The following is a 15,477-nucleotide window of genomic DNA, read 5'->3' on the forward strand; positions in this document are numbered from 1 at the left end:
CCTCATGGTCACGTGATCAAAATTTGGATGCTTGTCAACTGACTCATATTTATGACGGCTGCAGTATCCCGGTGTCATGTCCTTTTGCAATCTTCTGACAAGTAGACTCAATGGGGAAGCCAGATTTACTTAACAACCTGCTTAGTAACCCATGTTACTAAGTTAACACCTGCAGTGATTCACTTAAGAACAGTGCCAAGAGAGGTCATAAAATGGGACAAAACCCATTTAACAAATGTCTCACTTGACAACAGAAAGTTTGGGCTCGATTGTGGTTGTAAGTTGAGGACTTACTACCTGTATTTTCGGAGCCATGTTTTGCCTATTGCTGTTTATGGCTGAAAGCAGAATAAGAACCAACACTTGGAACCTCCACATGTTTTTGTCTTTTCAGCATGTTTTATTTTACATTGATACTTGGGGATTCCACACTTAGTGGTTAAAATATATAGAGCAGCTGATTTCCAAGAACCTTGACTGTTCTCTGTCTATCAGTGTCATTTCTACTTCACTAAAAAAAAAAAGCACTACAAACTGAGATTGCTTCAATTCTATTGCAAATGGTGCCTCTAGGAGACTTTTCCTTGTTTCACAAGTGTGTGATGTGTCTCTGGGTGTGAGTTCTAAAAATAGGTGTAACACTGAATGTTATTGCATCATAAATTGAGTTAGAGCTACTGTTGGCAGGAAGCATCCCCTTGCTTTAAGTAGAATGAAAACTGTGGCTAGCTCCTCATATTATTACAGTCAATTCTGTGTACATTTGCACAGCTGTTACTGAAACATTTAAACATTCTTATTGCCAGAAATATGTTCTCCTCAGTTCTGACAAATAAAGAAGAGGTGAAATAAGAAGCCCAGGCAATTATTTTTTCCTTAGAATCCAAGCTATGTTACAGTAAGCATGTTTTTGTCTTTAAGCTCTCGTCTTAACTTTTTCCTAATTTAGCAAATTGTTTGGAAAATAAGAGCCCCATTCTTGGCTCTTGATATATATATATATATATTGTATTATTATTTTGCTTCAAGATTTTGGCTGTCCTGAAATCATTTACTCACAAGTAGTTTCTGGATTGTGGCTTTTCAGATTTCATAATTTTTTTAAAAAAAAATTAAACATAGCTAACTTTAATATGGAGAAACGTAATAAATAAAATACCCCTCTCCCCTTAGTATGGCATATGAATATTTCCCATCCTTTCCCTGACATGCAAGGAATACCTCAGACTTCTGTGAAAACATTTCACACTTCCTCCAAAAGCTTATACTGTACTGAAGAATATTTACAAAGAATAAGTGAGCACAGTTGTACTTTTGGATCATATAAATAATGCAGCAAATTTTACGGGGTGATATCAAAAATACTGACTTATGGCAGCAAGATAGCATGAGTATATGAGACTCCCAATTGTGGGAGTTGGGGCGTATGGATAAACTGCAGACCGATTAGTCACAGTGTCTATAAGTCATTATTTAAGGCATTGAATGAGAGGAAGTAAAATGAAAACAAACTGTAAGTAATACACAAAATTTCTTCAGATTTGGTCAGAAAGATAGCAGTCAGGCTTTAGGGTCGGATGAAAAATAAGGAGAACTATGTTCCACATATTCAAATGTAGACAAATTGTGGTTAGTGAGAACTATACGGGCTCATTTCAATAGGGTTTCAGATCCAGACATAGTATAGGTAGTTCTCAAGTTACAACAGATCATTTAGTGACCATTCAAAGTTATAATGGCACTGAAAAAATGACTTATGACCGTTTTTACACTTATGACTGTTGCAGCATCCCCATGGTCAGGTGAGGCTTGGCAACTGACTCATATTTATGACCATTGCACTGTCCCAGGGCCAGATCCCCTTTGGCGACCTTCTGATGAGCAAAGTCAATGGGAATGCCAGTGTTAGCTACTTAACAACTGCAGTGATTCACTTAACACCTGTGGCAAGAAAGATGGTAAAATGGGGCAAAACTCACTTAACAAGTGTTTCACTTAGCAACAGAAATTTTGGGCTTAATTATAGTTATAAATTGAGGATTACCTGTACTCAAACTGCATTAATGGTGTCAGTGTTACAGTGGGTTTCCTCCTTCTGTAAATATTGATGTGGGCAGAGATCCAGCCCCAGGCCCCTGTTTTATAAAGTCTCTCAGGGCTCTACACCCCCACCCTCTCCCTCTCCTGTTTAACTTGCTCACAAAGTTACAGTATGGGACTAAGGTTAGGGTATGATAGGTGGCCAATTCCTCTAGCATGGCATTGGATATCATCAATATGCTGTGAATACTCAGCAGGTATCTCTATCCCAGACTGATGAAGTAATGCATGAAGTGAAATGAAGTAATAATCAGTAGATGTTACTCACCGTCATGCTTTGCTCACTACCTTGCTCACCTGTCAGGTTGGCTACTGTAGTGCATTCTGCACAGGTCATAGGGAGATGATTTCAAATTATTTTTGTATATCTCACCAGATCTGTCGAGGTAGGCACATTCATATAATAAAAGGCATCAGGAAGCAAGCCTGGTTCATTAACCTATGATGAAGATGACTTGTGTTTCCTTTTTAATATAGTTAATATTAACCCCAATGTTACTGAGTTTTTTCAGATTTTTAATAGTTGCTGAATGAGGATGGGTACATCCAACCTTAAGGCTCATGCAACTAAAACAAAATTTGGTGTTATTTCCAAGTTTTAAGACATTATATCTTTACTGAGCCATTTTTCTCTGGGCAGGACAACATGGGGGTAAGAGAAAACTTTTATCAAAGTTTGGAAGATTCATGAAAAGTAATTGTGCAATCCAGTCAATTCATAACAATATTTTATGGTTACTCATATTTTAACATGCAGAGAAGGACCCTTAAATTGGAAACACTTCAGTGATTTCTTAAAAAATACAGTAGTAATACTACATTTTGTCAGGAACAAAAGCAATTTGAAGTTCATAATTAGACTTGCTGCTTTAAACATGTTGCTCAGTAAGTGAAACAAACAGAAATCAAAATCAATTGGTGGCTGTCAAGGGAAATGATTAAGTAGCTTATTTCAAAATTAAGGAAAGTATAAATACTATAGAAAATTGGGGGGGAGATGAAATGAGGCAAATAGATTGGACTGGATGGTAAATTCAAGACTGTTTGCAATTCTTAGAAATGGAGAATATCAGCTGAAAGGATGCTTTCAAGAATGAATGAATTAGTGCTTTACCTATACAATTATGAGAAGATACATGCTTATATTCTACTTATTCTTTTGAAACTATGTAGCCCTTTTCCTGTAGAAGGTGCAAGGCAGTATGTATAGAGTTTGTAATCACATAAAGTATTTCAATTTATCAGTGGGGTCTTTACCTTTTCGTTGCAGCCAGCCTTTGTGAAAAATGTGCTGATGAGGAGCAGGAAGTACTGTAGCATAAGTCAGTTTTGTTCCTCTCCTCTTCACGCATTCTTTTCTGAAAAATGAAACCCTAACCTGACTTCAGAGGTGGGATTCACTTACCTTCCCTACCGGTTCGCAAATGTGAGCGCGTTCACACGCGCCACCTCTGTACATGCACTTGGTCTTCTGCGCATGCACAGTAGTCACACATTATGTCCGGGTGGGTGGGCGGAGCCTCCCGCAGTTGCCGCTACCAGTTCGCGTGATCCAGACAGAACCAGCTGAATCCCACCACTGCCTGACTTCCGGTTAAATGGAATGTTATAGGGGCATATGAGGGAGGTGCAGTGGTTCAGACACTGGGCTTGTCGGCTGGAGAGCCAGCAGCCTAGGTTCAAGACCCGAGTGCCACGTGATGGAGTGAGTTTCCATTCTTACTCCAGCTCGTGCCAACCTAGCAGTTCAAAAGCATGCAAATGCGAGTAGATAAATAGGTACCACTATGGTGGGTAAGTAACTGCTCTCTGTGATATCATGCTGGCCACATGACCACGGAAATATCATACAGCACTGGCTCAAAGGCCGTGAAACAGAGAGATGAGCACCTCCCCGTATAGTCAGCAACGACTTGCGAAGTAAAATCCACAGGGATTCCCTTAACTTTTACTTTTTTTATAAGGGCATATAATTTCACAATAGCATCTGCTGTGTTAAGGGATACCGTCTAGGTACATTTATACCTATAAATTAAAATGTGTTTGTCTCTTTGCACTTTAGTGAACAAGTTAGCTTTGCACTTTGCCTGTTTATTACACTTTCAGAAAGTTATTTTTTTACTGTGCGGAGATTTAGAGGTAGTTAATAAAAATGTGTTGTTTACTCTGCTATTGTTATACTGTCGATTATGCTTTTTCTTTCCTAGTGTTCAGCATTGTTGTTAAGCGTTTAAAATGGAAACTATCATCCTAAGAATACCTTCTCTCCAGGTATTACCTTTATTCCCAAATTGCTTCTAGGTGCTTTTTAGCCATTAATTAGTCTAGCTTCATAACTCTCCTAGGAGACTGTCAAATATATTCTGACTGATAAACAGAGTCACATAAAGGTGAAGGCATTCTCTATAGGCATATCCTTAACGTAAAGTATTGAAGAATATGTAATTCAGAGGATCTTTGCATCCCATCTTCCTATCTCATTAACCCCTGCTTCTCAAGTGTACCTAAATGTTTTGCTACCTGTGCTTTAGGGCATTTTTAATTGTCCCTGACCCTGCCCTAATTTTTACATGAAACATGTAACAAGTCTAGTTTCTGGACAACACCCCCAAATCAAATGTTTAGTTTACAGGTAGTCCTTGACTTATGACAGGTCGAAGTTACAAAGGACCACTCAAAAGCTATTTACTGTTTTGAAGTTATAGCTGCTGCAGTGCCCTTGCAGTTACATGCACAAAATTTGGGCTGATTCACCCTTACAATCGACTCCAGACACATTGTGTTATTTGTCCAGAAAGAGGCCATTATCCTTATTTCAGTAATATGTTTAATGTGCAACATTTCTTACAATTTTAAAGTGTAATGTAACATCTTTTCGCTTTGTTAACATTTTTCATGTTGATAGTATTTTCCTTTTATACTTTGTTGCTAGCATTTTCAAGATTACCTTAGTTGTATGTTTCAGATGGGGACTGCAGCCAAGAAATTAAAAGACGCTTGCTCCTGGGGAGGAAAGCTATGGCAAATCTAGACAGCATACTAAAAAGCAGATACATCACCCTGCCAACAAAAGTGTGTATAGTCAAGGCTATGGTATTCCCAGTTGCAATCTATGGCTGTGAAAGTTGGACCATAAGAAAGGCTGAGCGCCAAAGAATGGAGGCCTTTGAACTCTGGTGCTGGAGAAGACTCCTGCACCAGAGTCCCTTGGACTGCAAGGCGATCAAACCGGTCAGTCCTAGAGGAGATCAACCCTGACTGCTCTTTCGAAGGCCAGATCCTGAAGAGGAAACTCAAATACTTTGGCCACCTAATGAGAAGGAAGGACTCCCTGGAGAAGAGCCTCATGCTGGGAAAGATTGAGAGCAAAAGAAGAAGGGGACGGCAGAGAACGAGGGGGCTGGATGGAGTCACTGAAGCAGTCAGCGTGAGCTTAAATGGACTCCAGAGGATGGTAGAAGACAGCAAGGCCTGGAGGAACGTTGTCCATGGGGTCGTGATGGGTCAGACATGACTTTGCAACTAACAACAACAACGTTTATATTAACATTCCAGATATCTCCAGAAGTTAATTGTGCTATAAATATTACAAGTCCAGTGACCAATTATCGGTCACTATAAAATTGTGCCATTTCCCATATATATTTGTGTGTTGCACTTCTAGGTTTTTCAGTATACCAAATTTCCCAGGGCTCACTTTGTGAACTGTAGTACATATAGGGACAGGCTATATGAATATAGGAACTATATGAACTACTCCTTGCATGGTAATCTCCTTGTCTGACCTTTTTGACGCCATCTCAGGCTTGGTGATGTCATTCTCTAGGCTGTGGATTTCAATCTGCCTTCCTTGGGAATGGGTCCAAGGTGGCTCAGAAGTTCGGGATCATTGTGGTGGCCGAGAGCGTATCCCAACACAGTATACACCTGATCTAGTTTTCTTGACAAAGCAGTGGCGAAGTGGATTGGAATTTGGGGAGCTCTGGTCCCCTTTGTGGTCAGGATCACAGGATTACAGGCTTTCCAGGCCCAAAACGCACGGCCCCCTGCACCCTGTTTTGGCTTCCAGGTTGGTGCAGGAGGCTTTCCAGGCCCAAAACGCTCCCCACCCCCACCCATTTCCCGTTTTGGGCCTGGAAAGCCTCCTGCACCAACCTGGAAGCCAAAACAGGGTGCAGGGGGCCGTGCGTTTTGGGCCTGGAAAGCCTGTACACACACACACCCTGCATGCGCCGTGCACATACACAGCAGAGACTCGAAGACTAACTGGCCGGCGGGAGGCGCGTGTGCCTGCACGATGGAGCTGGGCTGGGGCGATGGCTGTCGTGTTCACAGAGAGGGCTCAGCGTGCCACCTGTGCCACGTGTGCCATAGTTTCGCCATCACAGGATTAAACTGATAGGCCCAGAGGGATCCAGGGGTTGTTCCTGATGATCTGCATGGAACAGCTGAGACTCTAGTCATTGCTTGGAATAAGAGAGAGGCTGAAATCTTGGACTTGTCTTGCATCCATGCAATCTCTCCCAACCCACTTTCCATGGTTGATAGAAGAGTTGAGAGAAACAAAATGGCTTAAGAGATGTCTGGAGCGGCACTGGAGATCAATGAGGAATGAACGTGGACAAACATAGCTGAGATCCACTATTCAGGTCTCCCTTGTGGCGCTAAGAGTGGCAAATCACCAGTGTTTCTCTCTCCCGATTGCTTCCACAGACAGCCAAGTGGCAGTTCTATTTAGTGAGGTTACTTAGTTTGGGTAATGAAACGTCTTCATAAATATAACCAAGCTCAGAGAGCACCAAGGACCCCTCATTTCAACCCTGAATTACAAATATTCTCCTTTATTGCTATTCTGCTCTCCATGCCCCTTCTTGAGCCTGTCCCTCAATTGAAATTTGTACTGTCATTCGACTTGTTGAAGAGTCTTGTGTAATCTGAAAGCCTAAATGGTCAGTTAAAAGCTATAATCTCTTCGAAATCTGTTTGTCTTCCAAATTTGATTTAAGGCAATCTAATTTTCAGGGTAGATAATTTCCTTATATAAACAGCCTGGCACTTCCTTGAAATAGTCCATTATAAGTGCAACTGTTTTTTTCAAAACAATCATTAGTAGCCTGTTGTATCTCTTCCTTCTCTGACCAAAGACGCCCCCTTTCTCAACAACCCTTTGTGGTTATAGTGGCATTTCAGTCCCTTCTTCGCCCCCTGCTGCCGCTCGGCAGGCAGTCTTGCTGCTTTAGAGATCTGCAGCGATTCAGTCCTAGTGCTATTGGTCAGGACATGAATCCCAGCCAAGCTAAAAGGAGGGGGAGGGGGGAAGAATGACACACCATGTGTTGGCACACAATACCAGATGCCGGGTTTTCATAATGGGGAAGCCTTTTTGGCCCCAGGCATTGCTCATTGTTCATCAACCCCTCCAGAAGAGCTGTAAAAATAAAACCTCTGATAGGTGAATGTAAGTGTAAACAGCGGGTGGCGTTCTGGGTAATTTTTAATAGACTAGACTGCTTAACTGAAAAGGCAATACTACAGCAATATTGCTAGCTCTTTGCCTCTGTTTGGAATGGCTTGCATATTTTCTGCAATTTCTTGCTGTAATAAATGGATAGCCATCTTCGAAGCTTCATTGCTTTTCTGCCAGTTTTGTATTTATGTAGAGTCTAATAAGATTGCTAAGATGGCTTGGGGAAAAAAATAATCTCCTATCCACTTTCCATTCGAGCTCTTTAAAAAAAAAACCTAGACTCTTCTGGTAGTTGTCTTCTTTCTAGATATGTGTATTTATGTTAACTGTCAATAGAAGTAGGGGATTTTTACCATTAAAGAGCATCTCTTCTTGTTCTGAAATTTTATTTATGGCAGAAAACCTTGAATAAGAGACTCAGTTTCAGACTGCATGGAAGAAAAAGGTTTGAAAGTAATGTGCAGTGTGTACAGAATGGTGTGCTTGTGCTTTTATATGTATATATACATATATATAATCTCCATGCACTACTCTTAATATTGCGATTTCTACAGACGTTTGTTTCTGTATTTGTAGGAAATACTTTTGTTGCATCTTACTTAGAACATCTTACTGGGTCTGAGATGCTGATGGAGATGGACTTAAAAATATGGCCAATAAAAAGTGTTTAGGTCCTACAAATTCAGCTTCCTTTAGAGCTGGATGGCTTAGAAAATGACACCACCATGGCTACCCTTGGCTGATCTCAAAAGCTAAGAAGGATCAGAGCTGATTAGTAATTCAATTGAAGATGACATGGAAATTCCAAGGATGCAGGTTAGACTGGGAAAACAAAAATGTCCCCAACCAAGACAGTGACAACAACATTCATTTTTTGACCATTTGAAGTTACAACGGCACTGGGGGAAAAAAAGACTTACGACCATTTTTCACACAATCATTGCAGCATCCCCATGGTCACATGATCAAAATTCAGATGCTTGGCAACTGTTTTATATTTATAATAGTTGGAGTGCCTTCGGATAATGGGATCCCCTTTTGCGACCTTGTCACAAGCGAAGTCAATGGGGAGGCCAGATTTACTTTAACAACCGTGTTACTAACTTAACAACTGCAGTGATTCACTTAACAACTGTGGCATGAAAGGTCGTAAAATGGGACAAAATTCAATTAACAACTGTCTCGCTTAGCAAGAGAAATTTTGGGCTCAGTTCTCGTAAATTGAGGATTACCTGTACTTTGTACAGAATATTTGGGAAGGCCAATGTAATTCCTTTTTCTACTGCAGCTTTTCTAAATGCCAGTGTAAAGTATGACTCTAACCATCTCAGTTCTTCCTGCCAAAGGAGATCATTGTCTTTTGAAAGAGGATTCCTCAAGTTATCTTAATTCTTAGGGAATGGATGACAGTATATCCTGTTTCCCCCAAAGTAAGACATTCCCTGATAATAAGCCCAATCAGGCTTTTGAGCGCATGGCAATAAGGCCAAGCACTTATTTCAGGGTTCAAAAATATATAAGACAAGGTCTTATTTTCGGGGAAACACGGTAGGTGATCCTCAATTTACAACCAGTTGCTTAGTGACTGAACCTATGACAGACCTACCTTGGCACAACTTAAAACCCAGATTCAAAGTTCTGATGGTCCTGCCCCCCTGCAATCATGTGACTGGACTTTACGATGGCTTTGCTGAAAACCAACACTTAATCTCCATGGTGTTCACTTAACAACTACCACAAAAACATTTGTAAAATGAGGTTGATCACGTGACCAATACATTTTATGACCATCACATCTTATAACCATGATGGGTAGGCTCCCTTACAGTCGTAAGTCAAGGACTGCTTGTAAGAAATGCTTCTGTTAAGGATTCTTGAAAGACAACGTTGCCTAAGGAGAAATGTGAAAACTAGTGGTTACTTGACAACTGAATTCTAGATGTATAGAGACAAATTACTCTAGATCAGTGGTTCTCAACCTGTGGTCTGCGGAGTCTTGGGGCACGATGTCGTCACAGGATGTGCTGTGGAATAATGGGAAAAGGGAGAAAGTGCAGTAATTTAAAATAAATAAGAAAGTCAACATTAACTAACGTCAACTGGACTATATTTTTGCATCTGAAAATAACATTGTGGGATCTGTATTTCTAAAGAAAGAAACTGTTCGGCTCTGTATTGTGTATCTGGGCTAGCATGAACCTACTTCCTTTCTTTCATAATGACTTCCCTTCTTTTGAGTTACTTTTTGACCTAAAATAACCCAGCATTGAATAAGCCACAGATATCATTAGTTGGCTTTAATGACTGTTGCTGTAGTTCATACAATGTATTAACAAAATTTAGTTGCACATATAAGCTTAGTGAGTATGAAATCATTTGATCATTACTCAAGATATGCATCTCTTCTGCAGTACCTGTGAAAACTAGAAACAGAACTAAACCAGGCTTCTGTTTCATTTATGATAGCAATTCAGTCTCGGTGTTTCATTTTCTTGCCTCAAAATACATGCAAGATCATTTTAAAATGAGAATGCAATAAAGTTTTCTCTTCAGTAAGGCTCATGAGCTCGAGCTGCTTGCCATAAAAGTCTTCTGGGACCTAGTTGCATGCATTGTTGCGTCTGTATATCATTTTGCCCTGAGCAATGTTGTGATTCTTTTAATATGAATTTGGAGAAAAACAATCACTCAATCCATAGGAAATGGTGCCTCGGATATCAGTTGTTCTGTAATAGATCTTGGATAGCTAGTGGTTTAAAAGTCTCTGGCTTTGGTAGCAGTAATAGCAGTGTGTGGCATATGTGTACACACACACAGTATGCTTTACAGCTGGAGACTAAATTATTCTATTTAGCATTGCTTTTTTATATGGAAAAAAGGAAATCACAGTTGATGTATCACTACTGTTGCTATTAAACAAAATTGGCTAGGTGCTAACTAACCATATTGTACTAATGATCCTGATTGTTTACATTTTGTACATAGAAAAATGAAAATACTGTTGATATTAATATTTTACAATGTTCCCACATAATGTTGAACCATTAGCATTTGCTATCCTTACTTCCTTGAACTCAATTAGTCTTTGAGGGTTTTACAGCTGTATATTACATCATTCAAACAAAGGCTTCAGGATCTGATGTGTATCTGGTTCTTTCTCTCGAGTGAAATTAGACATTTCTAAATCCTAACTTTTTTCAGCAAAACTGTTGACTTTTTGTGACATCAGGCTAGAAACTGGGAGACTGCATTCTAGTCTTACCTTAGGGATGAAGCCAGCTGGATGACTAGGCCAGTCACTCCCTCTCAGCCAAAAAACCTTGCCAAGAAAATCATAGGGACTCATCCAGGCAATCACCAAGAGTCAAAAAAAGACTCAGAGGCAACCCCTTCCCCATAAAATGGATGTTTATCCAGACAATTGTTTCAATGCCCATCATTCCCAAAGAAGTATGACTGAACATGATGGGCACTGGAACCCAGCACATCCAAAGAATGTCCGTTTGTGGAAAGTTGGCATCGGACAACTGCTCTGCTGTCTTTCAAAAGAGCAATGTCTGCTAATAGAGTGCATTTCCCTTCATGACTGTATCTGCTCCACTGTACGCAAATGTTGCAGACCGAACCAACTGCACATCTTCCACAATACTTAACACAGCTTTTCTTTGTCTCCGTGAACATGAGACATAACCGTGACTATTATGTAATGGAATTGCTTTGTGTAAAAGAAAGACATTTATGGCAGTTCATTGGACTGCTCCTTGGAATTGCTAGCTGCACTGTATAACCTATGGGTCTGTGTGGACCCAGATTGATTTCACTGCCAAAGTTTTGATTTGCTTAGTGTAGATGCATGGGAAATGTGCAAGGGTGAGGAGACACTATTAGAGAGACAGCCACTGCCTTGCTAAAGGCTGGTTTACAAGGAAGCTTTGCCACATCTAAGAAAAAAAATAGAACTTTGCTGTGGGGGAGGGGGAAATCTTGCTTTTCCATAATGTGTTATATGATCTCAATCATGTTTTTTATTTTTCTGAACTCTCATTTCAATACAGTATCTGGATAATTATCTAGCCTACTATTCACCTTTTTATGTAGACATTTTAAAGTGCCTTTTCACATGAAGTGAAAACGAATTCCCCTGGGATGTGTTAATAGGTGCTCTGTGCTTGTTGAAATTTCTTTGGATTTAAAAGTTAGGGGGGGAAAACAAGAAAAAAATGGATCTTAAGAAATAAAATATCAGTAGTGTCAGATTGTAGATTGATATTTTATGTCAGTTGGCAAATGTTCTGGCAATTTAAGTCCTTTTATATCTAAATATTCTTTTTTGTGTGAGTGTAAATATATTTGTATTGATACTTTTACTCTACTAATGAATATTCATCCAAAATATTAGGAAATAATTATGGTGACTAAAATTTCTGAATTTTGCTGAACTGTCTTAATATATTTGTTTTTCCACATTGGTTTGGAGATGGCAAGTATAAAAGGATTGAGTTGAATGATTTAAATCAAGAGGTAAGCTTTACTCTACAAAAGTGTCCACAGTATGTATTTTATGGATGCAGAATATGTGGCCATCCTAATATAGTTGAGCTACATCTCCCAGCATCCCTCATTATGCCTCACGTTAGTGGGGGTTGATGTGGCAACATCTGCAGAAGTGTGCATTGGGCACCATGCACATTCATTTTGCCATTTGATATAAATAGTAGTGTTACTATTTTATTCAGATTATGTAATTTCTAGATTTCTTATTTAGTCCAGATTTTTCCAGTAAATTTAATGTTATTGTTCTGTAACATTGAATCTCTGATGAGGAAGATTCCTTACTTGATGGTAAAAGGGAACTCATATTCATTAGGCCTGATTGGTTATTGTCGTATTAAGCAAGGCTATCAGCCAAAAAGCTGTTTTGCTGTTAAATGCAGAAATCTACTAATTGCCCAACATTTCCTTAGCTTCTATTTGAAATTCAGAGGTGATGATTGTAGTTTAAAAGCAACTTCAAAAATTCCATGTAGGAAAGATTTGAAATCCATCAGGCTGATGTTGGGATGAGATGATAGGAGAGATAACTATGGTGTAGTGAGAATAAGAAAGTGATTATAATGTAGTGCAACTAGTGGGGGATATGACTTTTTTACTTCAGTGGGTGACATGAAAATCTTCTGGGTCACTGTTACCAGAATAGAGATTCTTTCTTGCTTCACAAAGTCTTACTCTGAACCATTTATCGTGGCTTGTGTAGGTTCTGTATTGCAGATTATGTAAACTGAACAGATGACATCTACTCAATTAATATGTACCAAAATTTACTGTCATACATATGCATTTCTTCCTTTAGATCAAAAGGATTTGTTCAAACCTTTTCTCTTTTCCTGTTGTATGTAAATATGTCCATACCTCATGTGTTAACACAGCTAACCAGATTTTGAGCACAGAAAAAAGTATATAGTATATTTGGAAATGAATTTTCCTAAGTATTTGAGCCTGAATACTACTTTGCCATTACCACAACATGGATGCATGCATTAGGCTTGCCTTGCTATTTAGCCCGAGTTGTTGCAACTACAACTGACTCTTTCTTCTATTGGGGAGGGGCAGGAATACTTTAAATTGAACTGAGCTTTGGTGCTGTTACCATTCTGAAGCCAAGCACAAGGACTAGACCAGTGTTTTTTAAACTTGGCAACTTTGGGATGTGTGGATTTCAAATACCAACCAACTAGGGCACGGGTGTCAAACCGGCGGCCCACAGGTCAGATGCATCACACACAGGCCACGCCCCCCCCCCCCCGCTCTGCAAAGGCAAAAACCATTGCGATATGTCACGTGACTTCACATGACGCCATTGAGTTTGACACCTGTGAACTAGGGTGTTCACACATCTCAAAGTTACTGATGTTGAGAAATGCTGGTCTAGGCTTACTCCTGACTTTTTTGTTCAGTTCTAAGATCAGGAGGGCTGTGCTAAACTCTAGAGGCATTCTTAGTGGTTGTAAGGTGTAACACAAGTAGAAAAACACTTCTTTTTGTCCTTTAGAATAGGGGTCTCCAACCTTGACAACTTTAAGCCTGGCGGACTTTAACTCCCAGCTTTGCTGGCTGGGGAATTCTGGGAGTTAAAGTCCGCCAGGCTTAAAGTTGCCAAGGTTGGAGACCCCTGCTTTAGAAGACAATAAACATGTCACATTCTTCACAGCAAAGAAGGTTGTTTTCTGTATCCAGAAGATTTGTGAATTTCAAAGTAAAATGCACTTAAAGTTTGTTTACTAGTACTACATTCACTTGGTTTACTAAGCATACTTTTCCCCATGCTTTTTGATCAGCTAATAAAGAAACACAACTTAACAAGTTGTCATTTTTATGGATCTTTGTAAATTTGTCTTTTCAGAAACAATCCCATCCAGGGATGTCAAAGCAGTCTTTTTTTCAGGTAAATACCATTGTTGATAGGAAGTGTGATAGAATATTTTTATCATTCTGATTTTTTTTTAGTTAACACTCTAAAATTATGCTGTATAATGGTATCAAAACATTAAGTAGATTGAAAATTTAAAAAAAATTTAAATGTGCCAAAAAAATTCCAGTCATTTTAGAAGATAGACTAGTTCTAGAATTCTACAAGGAATACAACAGTGTACACTAGGCTTTCACAACTTGGAATTGGGAACGGGTAACATTGATAAATTAATCATGAACCCACAAAGTAACACTTGGGGCTCTGATCAGCTGTTTAGCAAGCTGGTAGTGAGGCGTAGAGACTTGGAGAAGCTCAGCAGAGTGTTTTTAAGGTGGCAGCGGCAGCAATGAATGTATTGACTTTTTTAAAAATGCTGGCAGGCCACACAAGGCTGTTTGGTGGGACATGTATTGTGCCAGCCTGATTTATATCAAGTAGTAATGAGGATGCTTGTCTTTCAGACAAAACTCAAGTGTCAAGGAGATGTGTTTTCTGTAGTGATAAAGTGGAGGTGTGTGTCAGAAAACTGCACTTGGCATCACTCACTTTGTGGCCTGCAAGTTGAAACATTTCTTCTGTGCATAGTTTTGAATGAAGCCCAACAAGTGCTGCATCACTCATACTAGATGTGTATGCTGTGTGTCTGTTTCTATTCCTTGATTAGAATATTAAACAGGCTCTGCTGGTTAAGATTAACATTGATAGTGTGTGTTTATCTTTGCATTTTGATATGCACTTATGATTGAACGTACTTCTTGAATCCAATTCACATTTTAGTTTTAAAACATGAGTACAGTATATATCCAAGAGAACAATTTGTGCGTTCAAAACTTTGATTACAGGATACTTATACCTAGCAAGTTGTTATACCTTACTAAGTATCCATTTTGTTTCTGCTGTAGAACTCAATATTTCAGAAGCATTGTGAACTTTGTGCAGTTCTTCCTTCTGTATTTATAGAAGATAATTCAATATGTTTAAAACAAGTGTTTTATATATTAATACTTTACTTCTCCAGAATGAGAACTTTCTTTCACAGTTGCCGATTTTTTTCCCTGTTGGAAAAAAATGGCTTGAATTCAACTGGTATTGTCCAGATACTGTTTTATCCCACCTTTCCCTTTCATGTATTTATATATTTGGTCAACTCAAGGCAACATACCTGTTATGAGACATTTGAGATAGGATGTTAAACAAGTTCTAATGATTGATCTGTTTGATTGCTATCTTTTTTTATTTTGGAATGATTTTTAAATTGAAAATTTGAGTTCTTAATGTGAGCTGCTTTGGATTGAGCATGGGAATAATTTCTTTTATATTGCTTTTGTCTTAAACATTCATAAAACATTACAATATCTTTGCCAAACAAGAAATAAATATAGCCAAAATGTCTTCCCCTAGAAATTTTTGGTAGTAATACTGTACATATAATAAAATATAG

The 15,477-nt window shown here is 39.0% G+C and overlaps 1 protein-coding gene across 4 annotated transcripts in view; it reads left to right on the forward strand.

The window, feature by feature from the left end:
• BICRA (BRD4 interacting chromatin remodeling complex associated protein) overlaps positions 1 to 15,477 on the forward strand; it is a 65,381-nt gene that overhangs the window by 29,937 nt on the left and 19,967 nt on the right. For 2 of the 4 annotated variants that reach the window (XM_087876252.1, XM_087876253.1), the window contains exon 4: positions 13,968 to 14,009. The exons of the other annotated variants lie outside the window; for them this stretch is intronic. The gene's annotated coding sequence lies outside the window, so the exon portion shown is untranslated. The remainder of the gene's footprint in view (positions 1 to 13,967; positions 14,010 to 15,477) is intronic. 4 annotated transcript variants of the gene reach the window in all.

This window comes from Pantherophis guttatus, chromosome 10 (assembly GCF_059756535.1).
Source record: "Pantherophis guttatus breed Tessera chromosome 10, ASM5975653v1, whole genome shotgun sequence".
NCBI classification, from domain to species: Eukaryota; Metazoa; Chordata; class Lepidosauria; order Squamata; family Colubridae; genus Pantherophis; species Pantherophis guttatus.